The sequence below is a fragment of the Scyliorhinus torazame genome, chromosome 4 (assembly GCF_047496885.1).
Source record: "Scyliorhinus torazame isolate Kashiwa2021f chromosome 4, sScyTor2.1, whole genome shotgun sequence".
NCBI lineage: Eukaryota > Metazoa > Chordata > Chondrichthyes > Carcharhiniformes > Scyliorhinidae > Scyliorhinus > Scyliorhinus torazame.
The window spans coordinates 52,215,439-52,235,843 of record NC_092710.1 but is presented as its reverse complement, the minus strand read 5'-3'; the positions used below and the strand labels follow the sequence as shown (position 1 = coordinate 52,235,843).

At 42.9% G+C, this 20,405-nt stretch overlaps 9 non-coding genes across 9 annotated transcripts; all 9 read right to left on the bottom strand.

Moving 5' to 3' along the window:
• Positions 1 to 7,377: 7,377 nt before the first annotated feature.
• On the bottom strand, positions 7,378 to 7,451 carry trnat-ugu (transfer RNA threonine (anticodon UGU)). The gene has a single exon. It is a non-coding gene; the product is annotated as a tRNA-Thr (tRNA).
• A 453-nt stretch (positions 7,452 to 7,904) lies between these two features.
• Positions 7,905 to 7,977, bottom strand: trnak-uuu (transfer RNA lysine (anticodon UUU)). Its single transcript has one exon. It is a non-coding gene; the product is annotated as a tRNA-Lys (tRNA).
• Positions 7,978 to 10,697: 2,720 nt separating this feature from the next.
• On the bottom strand, positions 10,698 to 10,771 carry trnat-ugu (transfer RNA threonine (anticodon UGU)). Its single transcript has one exon. It is a non-coding gene; the product is annotated as a tRNA-Thr (tRNA).
• Positions 10,772 to 12,884: 2,113 nt separating this feature from the next.
• trnak-uuu (transfer RNA lysine (anticodon UUU)) lies at positions 12,885 to 12,957 on the bottom strand. The gene has a single exon. It is a non-coding gene; the product is annotated as a tRNA-Lys (tRNA).
• Positions 12,958 to 14,008: 1,051 nt separating this feature from the next.
• trnat-ugu (transfer RNA threonine (anticodon UGU)) lies at positions 14,009 to 14,082 on the bottom strand. The gene has a single exon. It is a non-coding gene; the product is annotated as a tRNA-Thr (tRNA).
• Positions 14,083 to 14,536: 454 nt separating this feature from the next.
• On the bottom strand, positions 14,537 to 14,609 carry trnak-uuu (transfer RNA lysine (anticodon UUU)). The gene has a single exon. It is a non-coding gene; the product is annotated as a tRNA-Lys (tRNA).
• Positions 14,610 to 15,658: 1,049 nt separating this feature from the next.
• On the bottom strand, positions 15,659 to 15,732 carry trnat-ugu (transfer RNA threonine (anticodon UGU)). Its single transcript has one exon. It is a non-coding gene; the product is annotated as a tRNA-Thr (tRNA).
• A 2,115-nt stretch (positions 15,733 to 17,847) lies between these two features.
• trnak-uuu (transfer RNA lysine (anticodon UUU)) lies at positions 17,848 to 17,920 on the bottom strand. The gene has a single exon. It is a non-coding gene; the product is annotated as a tRNA-Lys (tRNA).
• Positions 17,921 to 18,969: 1,049 nt separating this feature from the next.
• On the bottom strand, positions 18,970 to 19,043 carry trnat-ugu (transfer RNA threonine (anticodon UGU)). Its single transcript has one exon. It is a non-coding gene; the product is annotated as a tRNA-Thr (tRNA).
• Positions 19,044 to 20,405: the final 1,362 nt, after the last annotated feature.

The following is a 20,405-nucleotide window of genomic DNA, read 5'->3' as shown; positions in this document are numbered from 1 at the left end:
AGCCATTTCCTTTTGGATTTCACAGCAGCATCCCGGTTGTCCCCTCCCACCCCCACCCCCACCCCCCCCCACCCCGCCCCGCTAGATCCCTATCTAGCTTGATTGCTCCCCTCATATCACTTCCGTAAGTCAGCTGACTTCAACTGACCCCGGCTACTCCTGCTCGCTCCTCGACCCCCCCCCGGTGTGAGGGAACTCCCATCCGCCTTATTCTTTCTGGCGATACTCACCTTCTGGGAGGTGAGTAGTGTATTTAAAACCACTTGCCTTTCCAGGAGCAGCCCTTTGGATTTCGGCGGCAGCGGTGCGCAGGGGCCTTCTGGGAGGTGAGTAGTGTATTTAAAACCACTTGCCTTTCCAGGAGCAGCCCTTTGGATTTCGGCGGCAGCGGTGCGCAGGGGCCTTCTGGGGGGTGAGTAGTGAATTTAAAAACCTTACCTTTACAGTAGCAGCCCTTTGGATTTCGGCGGCAGCGGTGCGCAGGGGCCTTCTGGGAGGTGAGTAGTGTATTTAAAAACCTTACCTTTACAGGAGCAGCCCTTTGGATTTCGGCGGCAGCGGTGCGCAGGGGCCTTCTGGGAGGTGAGTAGTGTATTTAAAAAGCCTTACCTTTACAGGAGCAGCCCTTTGGATTTCGGCGGCAGCGGTGCGCAGGGGCCTTCTGGGAGGTGAGTAGTTAGTTTAAAAAGCCTTGCCTGGTCCCGTGTCTGTTCTTCTTTTCAGTTTTATTTGTTTTTATATAAGGCGGGAACCGGAAGTTCTACCTCTGGCAAGTCCCCCCCCCCCAACCAATAAATTCTGGTGGAGAGGAAACCCGAGACACTACACGTGTAGTGTCTCCCACCCGCCCTCCTCCTCTAACCTAATAATAAGACCCATTGGTGTAAGGTAAGTGCCATATTATATTATTATATTATTAGCATTGTGCAGGTCAAGGATCGGTGGTGGAGGAGCAGTCTCTGTCAGCGAGAGAACCTGAGAACATCTCAGACACTCAGAAGGCAAGTAAGTGATTTTTACTTTTATACCTTTTTTCAAATTGTGTGTGTCGGGGGGAAACTGAAGCGACATCACAGAAAAGCTGTGACCTGAGTGGCTGGTTGGGATTCTAACCTAAATTTAAAAAAAAAAATTTGAGTATTTGGGAACTAATTAAACATAATAACTTAATTATAATTTAGAGGATATCTAAGCCAGAGATCGGAGAGTATTATAGTTAGCTATCGCATTTCTATTAGAAATCTAGTGCTAGGAAACAGATAGTTGACAGTAACTTTGCAATTTAAAAAAAAAGTATTAAAAAAAAAAAAAAAAGACAAATTTTAATTTTAATTAATTGACGCAATGTCAGTTAGAGGGGTGCTGTGCTCTGACTGTGAGATGTGGCAGGTCCGGGAGGCTTCCAGCGTCCCGGATGGCTTCATCTGCAGAAAGTGCACCCAACTGCAGCTCCTCACAGACCACATGGTTCGGTTGGAGCAGCAATTGGATGCACTTAGGAGCATGCAGGTGGCGGAAAGCGTCATAGATCGCAGTTATGTAAATGTGGTCACACCCAAGGTGCAGGCAGAGAAATGGGTGACCACCAGAAAGGGCAGGCAGTCAGTGCAGGAATCCCCTGTGGTTGTCCCCCTCTCGAACAGATATACCCCTTTGGATACTGTCGGGGGGGATAGCCTATCAGGGGAAAACAGCAGCAGCCAGAGCAGTGGCACCACGGCTGGCTCTGATGTTCAGAAGGGAGGGTCAAAGCGCAGAAGAGTAATAGTAATAGGGGACTCTATAGTCAGGGGCACAGATAGGCGCTTCTGTGGACGTGAAAGAGACTCCAGGATGGTATGTTGCCTCCCTGGTGCCAGGGTCCAGGATGTCTCCGAACGGGTAGAGGGAATCCTGAAGGGGGAGGGCAAACAGGCAGAGGTCGTTCTACATATTGGTACTAACGACATAGGCAGGAAGGGGCATGTGGTCCTGCAGCAGGAGTTCAGGGAGCTAGGCAGAAAGTTAAAAGACAGGACCTCGAGGGTTGTAATCTCGGGATTACTCCCTGTGCCACGTGCCAGTGAGGCTAGAAATAGGAAGATAGAGCAGACAAACACGTGGCTAAACAGCTGGTGTAGGAGGGAGGGTTTCCGTTTTCTGGACCACTGGGAGCTCTTCCGGGGCAGGTGTGACCTGTATAAGATGGACGGGTTGCATCTAAACCGGAGAGGCATAAATATCCTGGCCGCGAGGTTTGCTAGTGTCACACGGGAGGGTTTAAACTCGTATGGCAGGGGGGTGGGTACGGGAGCAATCGGTCAGAAGGTGAGAGCATTGAGGGAGAACTAGGGAATAGGGACAGTGTGGCTCTGAGGCAGAGCAGACGGGGAAAAGTTGCTGAACACAGCAGGTCTGGTGGCCTGAAGTGCATATGTTTTAATGCAAGGAGCATTACGGGTAAGGCAGATGAACTTAGAGCTTGGATTACTACTTGGAACTATGATGTTATTGCCATTACAGAGACCTGGTTGAGGGAAGGGCAGGATTGGCAGCTAAACGTTCCAGGATTTAGATGTTTCAGGCGGGATAGAGGATGATGTAAAAGGGGAGGCGGAGTTGCGCTACTTGTTCCCACAGCTATACTGCGAGAGGACACCTCAGAGGGCAGTGAGGCTATATGGGTAGAGATCAGGAATAAGAAGGGTGCAGTCACAATGTTGGGGGTATACTACAGGCCTCCCAACAGCCAGCGGGAGATAGAGGAGCAGATAGGTAGACAGATTTTGGAAAAGAGTAAAAACAACAGGGTTGTGGTGATGGGAGACTTCAACTTCCCCAATATTGACTGGGACTCACTTAGTGCCAGGGGCTTAGACGGGGCGGAGTTTGTAAGGAGCATCCAGGAGGGCTTCTTAAAACAATATGTAAACAGTCCAACTAGGGAAGGGGCAGTACTGGACCTGGTATTGGGGAATGAGCCCGGCCAGGTGGTAGATGTTTCAGTAGGGGAGCATTTTGGTAACAATGACCACAATTCAGTAAGTTTTAAAGTACTGGTGGACAAGGATAAGAGTGGTCCGAGGATGAATGTGCTAAATTGGGGGAAGGCTAATTATAACAATATTAGGCGGGAACTGAAGAACATAGATTGGGGGCGGATGTTTGAGGGCAAATCAACATCTGACATGTGGGAGGCTTTCAAGTGTCAGTTGAAAGGAATACAGGACAGGCATGTTCCTGTGAGGAAGAAAGATAAATACGGCAATTTTCGGGAACCTTGGATGACGAGTGATATTGTAGGCCTCGTCAAAAAGAAAAAGGAGGCATTTGTCAGGGCTAAAAGGCTGGGAACAGACGAAGCCTGTGTGGCATATAAGGAAAGTAGGAAGGAACTTAAGCAAGGAGTCAGGAGGGCTAGAAGGGGTCATGAAAAGTCATTGGCAAATAGGGTTAAGGAAAATCCCAAGGCTTTTTACATGTACATAAAAAGCAAGAGGGTAGCCAGGGAAAGGGTTGGCCCACTGAAGGATAGGCAAGGGAATCTATGTGTGGAGCCAGAGGAAATGGGCGAGGTACTAAATGAATACTTTGCATCAGTATTCACCAAAGAGAAGGAATTGGTAGATGTTGAGTCTGGAGAAGGGGGTGTAGATAGCCTGGGTCACATTGTCATCCAAAAAGACGAGGTGTTGGGTGTCTTAAAAAATATTAAGGTAGATAAGTCCCCAGGGCCTGATGGGATCTACCCCAGAATACTGAAGGAGGCTGGAGAGGAAATTGCTGAGGCCTTGACAGAAATCTTTGGATCCTCGCTGTCTTCAGGGGATGTCCCGGAGGACTGGAGAATAGCCAATGTTGTTCCTCTGTTTAAGAAGGGTAGCAAGGATAATCCCGGGAACTACAGGCCGGTGAGCCTTACTTCAGTGGTAGGGAAATTACTGGAGAGAATTCTTCGAGACAGGATCTACTCCCATTTGGAAGCAAATGGACGTATTAGTGAGAGGCAGCACGGTTTTGTGAAGGGGAGGTCGTGTCTCACTAACTTGATAGAGTTTTTCGAGGAGGTCACTAAGATGATTGATGCAGGTAGGGCAGTAGATGTTGTCTATATGGACTTCAGTAAGGCCTTTGACAAGGTCCCTCATGGTAGACTAGTACAAAAGGTGAAGTCACACGGGATCAGGGGTGAACTGGCAAGGTGGATACAGAACTGGCTAGGCCATAGAAGGCAGAGGGTAGCAATGGAGGGATGCTTTTCTAATTGGAGGGCTGTGACCAGTGGTGTTCCACAGGGATCAGTGCTGGGACCTTTGCTCTTTGTAGTATATATAAATGATTTGGAGGAAAATGTAACTGGTCTGATTAGTAAGTTTGCAGACGACACAAAGGTTGGTGGAATTGCGGATAGCGATGAGGACTGTCTGAGGATACAGCAGGATTTAGATTGTCTGGAGACTTGGGCGGAGAGATGGCAGATGGAGTTTAATCCGGACAAATGTGAGGTAATGCATTTTGGAAGGGCTAATGCAGGTAGGGAATATACAGTGAATGGTAGAACCTTCAAGAGTATTGAAAGTCAAAGAGATCTAGGAGTACAGGTCCACAGGTCATTGAAAGGGGCAACACAGGTGGAGAAGGTAGTCAAGAAGGCATACGGCATGCTTGCCTTCATTGGCCGGGGCATTGAGTATAAGAATTGGCAAGTCATGTTGCAGCTGTATAGAACCTTAGTTAGGCCACACTTGGAGTATAGTGTTCAATTCTGGTCGCCACACTACCAGAAGGATGTGGAGGCTTTAGAGAGGGTGCAGAAGAGATTTACCAGAATGTTGCCTGGTATGGAGGGCATAAGCTATGAGGAGCGATTGAATAAACTCGGTTTGTTCTCACTGGAACGAAGGAGGTTGAGGGGCGACCTGATAGAGGTATACAAAATTATGAGGGGCATAGACAGAGTGGATAGTCAGAGGCTTTTCCCGAGGGTAGAGGGGTCAATTACTAGGGGGCATAGGTTTAAGGTGAGAGGGGCAAGGTTTAGAGTAGATGTACGAGGCAAGTTTTTTACGCAGAGGGTAGTGGGTGCCTGGAACTCACTACCGGAGGAGGTAGTGGAAGCAGGGACGATAGGGACATTTAAGGGGCATCTTGACAAATATATGAATAGGATGGGAATAGAAGGATACGGACCCAGGAAGTGTAGAAGATTGTAGTTTAGTCGGGCAGTATGGTCGGCACGGGCTTGGAGGGCCGAAGGGCCTGTTCCTGTGCTGTACATTTCTTTGTTCTTTGTTCTTTATTCACTCAGGAAAAAGATAATGTTGTGGAGGAGAATGCTGAGACCCAGGCTAATAGAATAGATGGCATTGAGGTACGTAGGGAAGAGGTGTTGGCAATTCTGGACAGGCTGAAAATAGATAAGTCCCCGGGTCCTGATGGGATTTATCCTAGGATTCTCTGGGAGGCCAGGGAAGAGATTGCTGGACCTTTGGCTTTGATTTTTATGTCATCATTGGCTACAGGAATAGTGCCAGAGGACTGGAGGATAGCAAATGTGGTCCCTTTGTTCAAAAAGGGGAGCAGAGACAACCCCGGCAACTATAGACCAGTGAGCCTCACGTCTGTAGTGGGTAAAGTCTTGGAGGGGATTATAAGAGACAAGATTTATAATCATCTAGATAGGAATAATATGATCAGGGATAGTCAGCATGGCTTTGTGAAGGGTAGGTCATGCCTCACAAACCTTATCGAGTTCTTTGAGAAGGTGACTGAACAGGTAGACGAGGGTAGAGCAGTTGATGTGGTGTATATGGATTTCAGCAAAGCGTTTGATAATGTTCCCCACGGTAGGCTATTGCAGAAAATACAGAGGCTGGGGATTGAGGGTGATTTAGAGATGTGGATCAGAAATTGGCTAGCTGAAAGAAGACAGACGGTGGTGGTTGATGGGAAATGTTCAGAATGGAGTTCAGTTACAAGTGGAGTACCACAAGGATCTGTTCTGGGGCCGTTGCTGTTTGTCATTTTTATCAATGACCTAGAGGAAGGCGCAGAAGGGTGGGTGAGTAAATTTGCAGACGATACTAAAGTTGGTGGTGTTGTCGATAGTGTGGAAGGATGTAGCAGGTTACAGAAGGATTTAAATAAGCTGCAGAGCTGGGCTGAGAGGTGGCAAATGGAGTTTAATGTAGAGAAGTATGAGGTGATTCACTTTGGAAGGAATAACAGGAATGCGGAATATTTGGCTAATGGTAAAGTTCTTGGAAGTGTGGATGAGCAGAGGGATCTAGGTGTCCATGTACATAGATCCCTGAAAGTTGCCACCCAGGTTGATAGGGTTGTGAAGAAGGCCTATGGAGTGTTGGCCTTTATTGGTAGAGGGATTGAGTTCCGGAGTCAGGAGGTCATGTTGCAGCTGTACAGAACTCTGATACGGCCGCATTTGGAGTATTGCGTACAGTTCTGGTCACCGCATTATAGGAAGGACGTGGAGGCTTTGGAGCGGGTGCAGAGGAGATTTACCAGGATGTTGCCTGGTATGGAGGGAAAATCTTATGAGGAAAGGCTGATGGACTTGAGGTTGTTTTCGTTGGAGAGAAGAAGGTTAAGAGGACACTTAATAGAGGCATACAAAATGATCAGGGGGTTAGATAGGGTGGACAGTGAGAGCCTTCTCCCGCGGATGGAAATGGCTGGCACGAGGGGACATAGCTTTACACTGAGGGGTAATAGATATAGGACAGAGGTCAGAGGTAGGTTCTTTACGCAAAGAGTAGTGAGGCCGTGGAATGCCCTACCTGCTACAGTAGTGAACTCGCCAACATTGAGGGCATTTAAAAGTTTATTGGATAAACATATGGATGATAATGGCATAGTGTAGGTTAGATGGCTTTTGTTTAGGTGCAACATCGTGGGCCGAAGGGCCTGTACTGCGCTGTATCGTTGTATGTTCTATGTTCGATGTAATCATTCAATCTTTGCTCACAGACATCGCTGACAAACATTCAAAATGTTCCTACTGGATTTCCTGAGGTCAAACCTGTCGTGCATTCAAAGGAAAATACTGCACATGTTGTGAATCTGCATGAGAAACTAAAAATGATTGGATTAAAGCTCATAAAATTTGAGGATGTCTGCGGAGCCAGACACAAAGATAATGTTTCAAATCCATGTGATCCTTATTCCGAGCTGAAGCGAGGTTACATGCAATGGAGTCGATGAGGAAAATGGAAGTTGCGTGAAAAGTGGGAGATATGGAAGTTTGAATCAAGTTTGACATAAATCAAGGGAAAGCAATCTTGAAGGTCAGTACCACAGAAATTTTGCCAACGTTTTCTGGGTTCACCATTAAATGAGGAGCATTCTTCACAGGCTACATGCTTAAACCTGAATGTATAAAGGTCCTGCTGAGATTTGAACTCAGGATCTCCTGTTTACAAGACAGGCGCTTTAACCATCTAAGCCACAGCACCAATCTGCAAGACAACTTTGCAAATGTAGAACAGATTTCAATTGTTTTGATTAAACATCAGTATTGTTGATTTCTCCTGCTGACTTTGAGAGTGCAAATTAAAATATTCATCGCCACTGGGCTTTTGAAACTGTAAAAATTGCAGTTATTCTGAAAGTTAATAATTTAAAAGCAGTTCTGCAGGAAAGGAGCATACAAACAGGAAATATTTTGCGAATTGGTAAGTGATTAAACATGACCAGAAAACTATAGTGATATAATGCAGGACAAGACCAGGGGAGAGTTTAAACATCAACTGAAAATCTAGCAAAAATCCTTGAAAATTCTGGACGGCTGTTGCAATTTGGCAAACACGACGTTGTCACGGTTCTTCCACTTTCCATAAAGCATCCTGCATTCTTTATTTTTATTTCCGACCGTTCATTGGGAAGCAAACGCCTTGAGCCAAAATCGAAGCTCTGACATGGACTTGAACCCTGGACCATCAGATTAAAAGTCTGATACTCTACCAACTGAGCTACCAGGGCCCAATGTAAAAAAGTTCTCATAGCTCACTTCAAAGTCTCATATTGTATCTTTTGAATTTCCTTCACTGGTCATTCAGCCTCTCCAGCTCATTTCCCTCGCAAGCAGACCGGCAGCCTCCCTTTGGTTTCCTTTCTCAAATTCTTCAACTTGGACTCGCATTTTACCAATGACTTGAGATGTGGCAACTGTTGTTGCCCACGGACATGCACTGGGACTTCAAGACATTGAAGATTATGGTTAGTTCGCTGAGATATGAGTGGGAAGCTACAGAGCTACAGATTGTATTTTAAGAGGGGGAATAAAGGGTGTCATCTGTTGTTTGTTGTGGCAGAGTGTGAACGCAAGTAAGCTCATCTAGAAAACTAACAAATTATGCAAATCGCAAATTTCAGGGTGTCAATAGATCTGTCAACACCACATCTTCATGGAAAATGCCCAACAATTTATCCCGCCCGAATCGTTCTTGCTAACATGCAGCAACATATATCGTCCAATAAAAAAGCAAATTACTGCGGATGTGAAATCTGAATTAAAACAGGAAATGATGGAAAATCTCAGTGGGTCTGGCAGCATCTGTGAAGAGAGAACCGAGCTAACGTTTCGAAGTTGGGTCACTCTTCATCAGAGTAAATCATTTAATCATTCAATCTTTGCTCACAGACATCGCTGACAAACATTCAAAATGTTCCTACTGGATTTCCTGAGGTCAATCCTGTCGTGCATTCAAAGGAAAATACTGCACATATTGTGAATCTGCATGAGAAACTAAAAATGCTTGGGTGAAAGCTCATAAAATTTGAGGATGTCTGTGGAGCCAAACACAAAGTTAATGTTTCAAATCCGTGTGATCCTTATTCAGAGCTGAAGCGAGGTTACATGCAATGGAGTAGATGAGGAAAATGGAAGTTGCGTGAAAAATGGGAGATATGGAAGTTTGAATCAAGTTTGACATAAAACAGGGAAAAGCAATCTTGAAGGTCAGTACCACAGAAATGTTGTCAACATTTTCTGTGTTTACCATTGAATGAGGAGGATTCTTCACAGGTGACATGCTTTGACCTGAATGTATAAAGTTACTGCTGAGATTTGAATTCAGGATCGTCTGTTTACAAGACAGGCACTTTAACCATCTAAGCCACAGCACCAATCTGCAAGACAGGCTTGCAAGTGTGGAACAGATTTCAATTGCTTCGATTATACATCAGTATTGTTGATTTCTCCTGCTGACTTTGAGAGTGCAAATTAAAATATTCATCGGCACTGGGCTTTTGAAACTGTAAAAATTGCAGTTATTCTGAAAGTTATTAATTTAAAAGCAGTTCTGCAAGAAAGAAGTATACAAACAGGAAATATTTTGCGAATTGGTAAGTGATTAAACATGGCCAGAAAACTATAGTGATATCATGCAGGACAAGTCCAGGAGAGAGTTTAAACATCAACTGAAAATCTAGCAAAAATTCTTGAAAATTCTGGACGGCTGTTGCAATTTGGCAAACACGACGTTGTCACGGTTCTTCCACTTTCCATAAAGCATCCTGCATTCTTTATTTTTATTTCTGACCGTTCATTGGGAAGCAAACGCCTTGAGCCAAAATCAAAGCCCTGACAGGGACTTGAACATTCAGGTTAAAAGTCTGATGCTCTACCGACTGAGCTACCAGGGCCCATTCTGAAAATGTTCTCATACCTCACTTCAAAGTCTCATATTGTATCTTTTGAATTTCCTTCACTGGTCATTCAGCCTCTCCAGCTCATTTCCCTCGCAAGCAGACCGGCAGCCTCCCTTCGGCTTTCTTTCTCAAATTCTTCAACTTGGACTCGCATGTTACAAGTGACTTGTGATGTGACAACTGTTGTTACCCAGGGACATGCACTGGGACTTCAAGACATTGAAGATTATGTTTAGTTCGCTGAGATGTGAGTGGGAAGCTGCAGAGATACAGGTTGTATTTTGAGAGAGGTAATAAAGCGTGTCATCTGTTGTTTGTTGTGGCAGAGTGTGAACGCAAGTAAGCTCATCTAGTAAAGTAGCAAATTATGTAAATCGCAAATTTTCAGGGTGTAAATAGATCTGTCAACGCCACATCTTCATGGAAAACGCCCCATCCTTTATCCCGCCCAAATCGTTCTTGCTGACATGCAGCAACATATATCGTCCAATAAAAAAGCAAATTACTGCAGATGTGAAATCTGAAAAAAAACAGGAAATGATGGAAAATCTCAGTGGGTCTGGCAGCATCTGTGAAGAGAGAACCGAGCTAACGTTTCGAGGCAGGGTCATTCTTCATCAGAGTAAATCATTTAATCATTCAATCTTTGCTCACAGACATCGCTGACAGACATTCAAAATGTTTCTACTGGATTTCCTGAGGTCAATCCTGTCGTGCATTCAAAGGAAAATACTGCACATGTTGTGAATGTGCATGAGAAACTAAAAATGATTGGATTAAAGCACATAACATTTGAGGATGTCTGTGGAGCCAAACACAAAGTTAATGTTTCAAATCCGTGTGATCCTTATTCAGAGCTGAAGCGAGGTTACATGCAATGGAGTAGATGAGGATAATGGAAGTTGCGTGAAAAATGGGAGATATGGAAGTTTGACGTAAAACAGGGGAAAGCAACCTTGAAGGTCAGTACCACAGAAATGTTGTCAACATTTTCTGTGTTCACCATTAAATGAGAAGCATTCTTCACAGACTTTGACCTGAATGTACAACAGTACTGCTGAGATTTGAACTCAGGATCTCCTGTTTACAAGACAGGCGCTTTAACCATCTAAGCCACAGCACCAATCTGCCAGACAGCTTTGCAAGTGTAGAACAGATTTCAATTGTTTTGATTAAACATCAGTATTGTTGATTTCTCCTGCTGACATTGAGAGTGCAAATTAAAATATTCATTGTCACTGGGCTTTTGAAACTGTAAAGATTGCAGTTATTTCTGAAAGTTATTAATTTAAAAGCAGTTCTGCAGGAAAGGAGCATACAAACAGGAAATATTTTGCGAATTGGTAAGTGATTAAACATGGCCAGAAAACTATAGTGGTATAATGCAGGACAAAGACCAGGAGAGAGTTTAAACATCAACTGAAAATCTAGCAAAAATTCTTGAAAATTCTGGACGGCTGTTGCAATTTGGCAAACACGACGTTGTCACGGTTCTTCCACTTTCCATAAAGCATCCTGCATTCTTTATTTTTATTTCCAACCGTTCATTGGGAAGCAAACGCCTTGAGCCAAAATCAAAACCCTGACAGGGACCTGAACCCTAGACCATCAGATTAAAAGCCTGATGCGCTACCAACTGAGCTACCAGGGCCCAATGTAAAAATGTTCTCATAGCTCACTTCAAAGTCTCATATTGTATCTTTTGAATTTCCTTCACTGGTCATTCAGCCTCTCCAGCTCATTTCCCTCGCAAGCAGACTGGCAGCCTCCCTTTGGTTTCCTTTCTCAAATTCTCAACTTGGACTCGCATTTTACCAATGACTTGAGATGTGGCAACTGTTGATGCCCACGGACATGCACTGGGACTTCAAGACATTGAAGATTACGGTTAGTTCGCTGAGATATGAGTGGGAAGCGACAGAGCTACAGATTGTATTTTAAGAGGGGGAATAAAGGGTGTCTTCTGTTGTTTGTTGTGGCAGAGTGTGAACGCAAGTAAGCTCATCTAGAAAACTAACATTATGCAAATCGCAAATTTCAGGGTGTCAATAGATCTGTCAACACCACATCTTCATGGAAAATGCCCAACAATTTATCCCGCCCGAATCATTCTTGCTAACATGCAGCAACATATATCGTCCAATAAAAAAGCAAATTACTGAGGATGTGAAATCTGAATTAAAACAGGAAATGATGGAAAATCTCAGTGGGTCTGGCAGCATCTGTGAAGAGAGAACCGAGCTAACGTTTCGAAGTTGGGTCACTCTTCATCAGAATAAATCATTTAATCATTCAATCTTTGCTCACGGACATCGCTGACAAACATTCAAAATGTTCCTACTGGATTTCCTGAGGTCAATCCTGTCGTGCATTCAAAGGAAAATACTGCACATATTGTGAATCTGCATGAGAAACTAAAAATGCTTGGGTGAAAGCTCATAAAATTTGAGGATGTCTGTGGAGCCAAACACAAAGTTAATGTTTCAAATCCGTGTGATCCTTATTCAGAGCTGAAGCGAGGTTACATGCAATGGAGTAGATGAGGAAAATGGAAGTTGCGTGAAAAATGGGAGATATGGAAGTTTGACATAAAATGGGGGAAAGCAATCTTGAAGGTCAGTACCACAGAAATGTTGTCAACATTTTCTGTGTTTACCATTGAATGAGGAGGATTCTTCACAGGCTACATGCTGTGACCTGAATGTATAAAGGTACTGCTGAGATTTGAATTCAGGATCGTCTGTTTACAAGACAGGCACTTTAACCATCTAAGCCACAGCACCAATCTGCAAGACAGGCTTGCAAGTGTGGAACAGATTTCAATTGCTTCGATTAAACATCAGTATTGTTGATTTCTCCTGCTGACTTTGAGAGTGCAAATTAAAATATTCATCGGCACTGGGCTTTTGAAACTGTAAAAATTGCAGTTATTCTGAAAGTTATTAATTTAAAAGCAGTTCTGCAAGAAAGAAGTATACAAACAGGAAATATTTTGCGAATTGGTAAGTGATTAAACATGGCCAGAAAACTACAGTGATATCATGCAGGACAAGTCCAGGAGAGAGTTTAAACATCAACTGAAAATCTAGCAAAAATTCTTGAAAATTCTGGACGGCTGTTGCAATTTGGCAAACACGACGTTGTCACGGTTCTTCCACTTTCCATAACGCATCCTGCATTCTTTATTTTTATTTCCGACCGTTCATTGGGAAGCAAACGCCTTGAGCCAAAATCAAAGCCCTGACAGGGACTTGAACCCTGGACCCTCAGATTAAAAGTCTGATGCTCTACCGACTGAGCTACCAGGGCCCATTCTGAAAATGTTCTCATAGCTCACTTCAAAGTCTCATATTGTATCTTTTGAATTTCCTTCACTGGTCATTCAGCCTCTCCAGCTCATTTCCCTCGCAAGCAGACCGGCAGCCTCCCTTCGGCTTTCTTTCTCAAATTCTTCAACTTGGACTCGCATGTTACAAGTGACTTGTGATGTGACAACTGTTGTTACCCAGGGACATGCACTGGGACTTCAAGACATTGAAGATTATGTTTAGTTCGCTGAGATGTGAGTGGGAAGCTGCAGAGATACAGGTTGTATTTTGAGAGAGGTAATAAAGCGTGTCATCTGTTGTTTGTTGTGGCAGAGTGTGAACGCAAGTAAGCTCATCTAGTAAAGTAGCAAATTATGCAAATCGCAAATTTTCAGGGTGTAAATAGATCTGCAAATGCCACATCTTCATGGAAAACGCCCCATCCTTTATCCCGCCCAAATCGTTCTTGCTGACATGCAGCAACATATATCGTCCAATAAAAAGGCAAATTACTGCAGATGTGAAATCTGAAAAATTAAACAGGAAATGATGGAAAATCTCAGTGGGTCTGGCAGCATCTGTGAAGAGAGAACCGAGCGAACGTTTCGAGGCTGCGTCACTCTTCATCAGAGTAAATCATTTAACCATTCAATCTTTGCTGACAGACATTCAACAAGTTCCTACTGGGTTTCCTGAGGTCAATCCTGTCGTGCATTCAAAGGAAAATACTGCACATGTTGTGAATGTGCATGAGAAACTAAAAATGATTGGATTAAAGCTCATAAAATTTGAGGATGTCTGTGGAGCCAAACACAAAGTTAATGTTTCAAATCCGTGTGATCCTTATTCAGAGCTGAAGCGAGGTTACATGCAATGGAGTAGATGAGGATAATGGAAGTTGCGTGAAAAATGGGAGATATGGAAGTTTGACGTAAAACAGGGGAAAGCAACCTTGAAGGTCAGTACCACAGAAATGTTGTCAACATTTTCTGTGTTCACCATTAAATGAGAAGCATTCTTCACAGATTACATGCTTTGACCTGTATGTACAAAGGTACTGCTGAGATTTGAACTCAGGATCTCCTGTTTACAAGACAGGCGCTTTAACCATCTAAGCCACAGCACCAATCTGCCAGACAGTTTTGCAAGTGTAGAACAGATTTCAATTGTTTTGATTAAACATCAGTATTGTTGATTTCTCCTGCTGACTTTGAGAGTGCAAATTAAAATATTCATCGTCACTGGGCTTTTGAAACTGTAAAGATTGCAGTTATTTCTGAAAGTTGTTAATTTAAAAGCAGTTCTGCAGGAAAGGAGCATACAAACAGGAAATATTTTGCGAATTGGTAAGTGATTAAACATGGCCAGAAAACTATAGTGGTATAATGCAGGACAAGACCAGGAGAGAGTTTAAACATCAACTGAAAATCTAGCAAAAATTCTTGAAAATTCTGGACGGCTGTTGCAATTTGGCAAACACGACGTTGTCACGGTTCTTCCACTTTCCATAACGCATCCTGCATTCTTTATTTTTATTTCCGACCGTTCATTGGGAAGCAAACGCCTTGAGCCAAAATCAAAGCCCTGACAGGGACTTGAACCCTGGACTCTCAGATTAAAAGTCTGATGCTCTACCGACTGAGCTACCAGGGCCCATTCTGAAAATGTTCTCATAGCTCACTTCAAAGTCTCATATTGTATCTTTTGAATTTCCTTCACTGGTCATTCAGCCTCTCCAGCTCATTTCCCTCGCAAGCAGACCGGCAGCCTCCCTTCGGCTTTCTTTCTCAAATTCTTCAACTTGGACTCGCATGTTACAAGTGACTTGTGATGTGACAACTGTTGTTACCCAGGGACATGCACTGGGACTTCAAGACATTGAAGATTATGTTTAGTTCGCTGAGATGTGAGTGGGAAGCTGCAGAGATACAGGTTGTATTTTGAGAGAGGTAATAAAGCGTGTCATCTGTTGTTTGTTGTGGCAGAGTGTGAACGCAAGTAAGCTCATCTAGTAAAGTAGCAAATTATGCAAATCGCAAATTTTCAGGGTGTAAATAGATCTGCAAATGCCACATCTTCATGGAAAACGCCCCATCCTTTATCCCGCCCAAATCGTTCTTGCTGACATGCAGCAACATATATCGTCCAATAAAAAGGCAAATTACTGCAGATGTGAAATCTGAAAAAAAACAGGAAATGATGGAAAATCTCAGTGGGTCTGGCAGCATCTGTGAAGAGAGAACCGAGCGAAAGTTTCGAGGCTGCGTCACTCTTCATCAGAGTAAATCATTTAACCATTCAATCTTTGCTGACAGACATTCAACATGTTCCTACTGGATTTCCTGAGGTCAATCCTGTCGTGCATTCAAAGGAAAATACTGCACATGTTGTGAATGTGCATGAGAAACTAAAAATGATTGGATTAAAGCTCATAAAATTTGAGGATGTCTGTGGAGCCAAACACAAAGTTAATGTTTCAAATCCGTGTGATCCTTATTCAGAGCTGAAGCGAGGTTACATGCAATGGAGTAGATGAGGATAATGGAAGTTGCGTGAAAAATGGGAGATATGGAAGTTTGACGTAAAACACGGGAAAGCAACCTTGAAGGTCAGTACCACAGAAATGTTGTCAACATTTTCTGTGTTCACCATTAAATGAGAAGCACTCTTCACAGATTACATGCTTTGACCTGTATGTACAAAGGTACTGCTGAGATTTGAACTCAGGATCTCCTGTTTACAAGACAGGCGCTTTAACCATCTAAGCCACAGCACCAATCTGCCAGACAGTTTTGCAAGTGTAGAACAGATTTCAATTGTTTTGATTAAACATCAGTATTGTTGATTTCTCCTGCTGACTTTGAGAGTGCAAATTAAAATATTCATCGTCACTGGGCTTTTGAAACTGTAAAGATTGCAGTTATTTCTGAAAGTTGTTAATTTAAAAGCAGTTCTGCAGGAAAGGAGCATACAAACAGGAAATATTTTGCGAATTGGTAAGTGATTAAACATGGCCAGAAAACTATAGTGGTATAATGCAGGACAAGACCAGGAGAGAGTTTAAACATCAACTGAAAATCTAGCAAAAATTCTTGAAAATTCTGGACGTCTGTTGCAATTTGGCAAACACGACGTTGTCACGGTTCTTCCACTTTCCATAAAGCATCCTGCATTCTTTATTTTTATTTCCAACCGTTCATTGGGAAGCAAACGCCTTGAGCCAAAATCAAAACCCTGACAGGGACCTGAACCCTAGACCATCAGATTAAAAGCCTGATGCGCTACCAACTGAGCTACCAGGGCCCAATGTAAAAATGTTCTCATAGCTCACTTCAAAGTCTCATATTGTATCTTTTGAATTTCCTTCACTGGTCATTCAGCCTCTCCAGCTCATTTCCCTCGCAAGCAGACTGGCAGCCTCCCTTTGGTTTCCTTTCTCAAATTCTTCAACTTGGACTCGCATTTTACCAATGACTTGAGATGTGGCAACTGTTGATGCCCACGGACATGCACTGGGACTTCAAGACATTGAAGATTACGGTTAGTTCGCTGAGATATGAGTGGGAAGCGACAGAGCTACAGATTGTATTTTAAGAGGGGGAATAAAGGGTGTCATCTGTTGTTTGTTGTGGCAGAGTGTGAACGCAAGTAAGCTCATCTAGAAAACTAACAAATTATGCAAATCGCAAATTTCAGGGTGTCAATAGATCTGTCAACACCACATCTTCATGGAAAATGCCCAACAATTTATCCCGCCCGAATCATTCTTGCTAACATGCAGCAACATATATCGTCCAATAAAAAAGCAAATTACTGCGGATGTGAAATCTGAATTAAAACAGGAAATGATGGAAAATCTCAGTGGGTCTGGCAGCATCTGTGAAGAGAGAACCGAGCTAACGTTTCGAAGTTGGGTCACTCTTCATCAGAGTAAATCATTTAATCATTCAATCTTTGCTCACGGACATCGCTGACAAACATTCAAAATGTTCCTACTGGATTTCCTGAGGTCAATCCTGTCGTGCATTCAAAGGAAAATACTGCACATATTGTGAATCTGCATGAGAAACTAAAAATGCTTGGGTGAAAGCTCATAAAATTTGAGGATGTCTGTGGAGCCAAACACAAAGTTAATGTTTCAAATCCGTGTGATCCTTATTCAGAGCTGAAGCGAGGTTACATGCAATGGAGTAGATGAGGAAAATGGAAGTTGCGTGAAAAATGGGAGATATGGAAGTTTGACATAAAACAGGGGAAAGCAATCTTGAAGGTCAGTACCACAGAAATGTTGTCAACATTTTCTGTGTTTACCATTGAATGAGGAGGATTCTTCACAGGCTACATGCTGTGACCTGAATGTATAAAGGTACAGCTGAGATTTGAATTCAGGATCGTCTGTTTACAAGACAGGCACTTTAACCATCTAAGCCACAGCACCAATCTGCAAGACAGGCTTGCAAGTGTGGAACAGATTTCAATTGCTTCGATTAAACATCAGTATTGTTGATTTCTCCTGCTGACTTTGAGAGTGCAAATTAAAATATTCATCGGCACTGGGCTTTTGAAACTGTAAAAATTGCAGTTATTCTGAAAGTTATTAATTTAAAAGCAGTTCTGCAAGAAAGAAGTATACAAACAGGAAATATTTTGCGAATTGGTAAGTGATTAAACATGGCCAGAAAACTATAGTGATATCATGCAGGACAAGTCCAGGAGAGAGTTTAAACATCAACTGAAAATCTAGCAAAAATTCTTGAAAATTCTGGACGGCTGTTGCAATTTGGCAAACACGACGTTGTCACGGTTCTTCCACTTTCCATAACGCATCCTGCATTCTTTATTTTTATTTCCGACCGTTCATTGGGAAGCAAACGCCTTGAGCCAAAATCAAAGCCCTGACAGGGACTTGAACCCTGGACCCTCAGATTAAAAGTCTGATGCTCTACCGACTGAGCTACCAGGGCCCATTCTGAAAATGTTCTCATAGCCCACTTCAAAGTCTCATATTGTATCTTTTGAATTTCCTTCACTGGTCATTCAGCCTCTCCAGCTCATTTCCCTCGCAAGCAGACCGGCAGCCTCCCTTCGGTTTTCTTTCTCAAATTCTTCAACTTGGACTCGCATGTTACAAGTGACTTGTGATGTGACAACTGTTGTTACCCAGGGACATGCACTGGGACTTCAAGACATTGAAGATTATGTTTAGTTCGCTGAGATGTGAGTGGGAAGCTGCAGAGATACAGGTTGTATTTTGAGAGAGGTAATAAAGCGTGTCATCTGTTGTTTGTTGTGGCAGAGTGTGAACGCAAGTAAGCTCATCTAGTAAAGTAGCAAATTATGCAAATCGCAAATTTTCAGGGTGTAAATAGATCTGTCAACGCCACATCTTCATGGAAAACGCCCCATCCTTTATCCCGCCCAAATCGTTCTTGCTGACATGCAGCAACATATATCGTCCAATAAAAAGGCAAATTACTGCACATGTGAAATCTGAAAAAAAACAGGAAATGATGGAAAATCTCAGTGGGTCTGGCAGCATCTGTGAAGAGAGAACCGAGCGAACGTTTCGAGGCTGCGTCACTCTTCATCAGAGTAAATCATTTAACCATTCAATCTTTGCTGACAGACATTCAACATGTTCCTACTGGATTTCCTGAGGTCAATCCTGTCGTGCATTCAAAGGAAAATACTGCACATGTTGTGAATGTGCATGAGAAACTAAAAATGATTGGATTAAAGCTCATAACATTTGAGGATGTCTGTGGAGCCAAACACAAAGTTAATGTTTCAAATCCGTGTGATCCTTATTCAGAGCTGAAGCGAGGTTACATGCAATGGAGTAGATGAGGATAATGGAAGTTGCGTGAAAAATGGGAGATATGGAAGTTTGACGTAAAACACGGGAAAGCAACCTTGAAGGTCAGTACCACAGAAATGTTGTCAACATTTTCTGTGTTCACCATTAAATGAGAAGCATTCTTCACAGGTTACATGCTTTGACCTATATGTACAAAGGTACTGCTGAGATTTGAACTCAGGATCTCCTGTTTACAAGACAGGCACTTTAACCATCTAAGCCTCAGCACCAATCTGCAAGACAGCTTTGCAAGTGTAGAACAGATTTCAATTGTTTTGATTAAACATCAGTATTGTTGATTTCTCCTGCTGACTTTGAGAGTGTAAACTAAAATATTCATCGTCACTGGGCTTTTGAAACTGTAAAGATTGCAGATATTTCTGAAAGTTATTAATTTAAAAGCAGTTCTGCAGGAAAGGAGCATATAAACAGGAAATATTTTGCGAATTGGTAAGTGATTAAACATGGCCAGAAAACTATAGTGGTATAATGCAGGACAAGATGAGGAGGGAGTTTAAACATCAACTGAAAATCTAGCAAAAATTCTTGAAAATTCTGGACGGCTGTTGCAATTTGGCAAACACGACGTTGTCACGGTTCTTCCACTTTCCATAAAGCATCCTGCATTCTTTATTTTTATTTCCGACCGTTCATTGGGAAGCAAACGCCTTGAGCCAAAATCAAAACCCTGACCGGGACCTGAACCCTGGACCATCAGATTAAAAGCCTGATGCTCTATCAACTGAGCTACCAGGGCCCAACGTAAAAATGTTTTCATAGCTCACTTCAAAGTCTCATATTGTATCTTTTGAATTTCCTTCACTGGTCATTCAGCCTCTCCAGCTCATTTCCCTCGCAAGCAGACTGGCAGCATCCCTTTGGTTTCCTTTCTCAAATTCTTCAACTTGGACTCGCATTTTACCAATGACTTGAGATGTGGCAACTGTTGATGCCCACGGACATGCACTGGGACTTCAAGACATTGAAGATTACGGTTAGTTCGCTGAGATATGAGTGGGAAGCGACAGAGCTACAGATTGTATTTTAAGAGGGGGAATAAAGGGTGTCATCTGTTGTTTGTTGTGGCAGAGTGTGAACGCAAGTAAGCTCATCTAGAAAACTAACAAATTATGCAAATCGCAAATTTCAGGGTGTCAATAGATCTGTCAACACCACATCTTCATGGAAAATGCCCAACAATTTATCCCGCCCGAATCGTTCTTGCTAACATGCAGCAACATATATCGTCCATTAAAAAAGCAAATTACTGCGGATGTGAAATCTGAATTAAAACAGGAAATGATGGAAAATCTCAGTGGGTCTGGCAGCATCTGTGAAGAGAGAACCGAGCTAACGTTTCGAAGTTGGGTCACTCTTCATCAGAGTAAATCATTTAATCATTCAATCTTTGCTCACAGACATCGCTGACAAACATTCAAAATGTTCCTACTGGATTTCCTGAGGTCAATCCTGTTGTGCATTCAAAGGAAAATACTGCACATATTGTGAATGTGCATGAGAAACTAAAAATGATTGGATTAAAGCTCATAAAATTTGAGGATGTCTGTGGAGCCAAACACAAAGTTAATGTT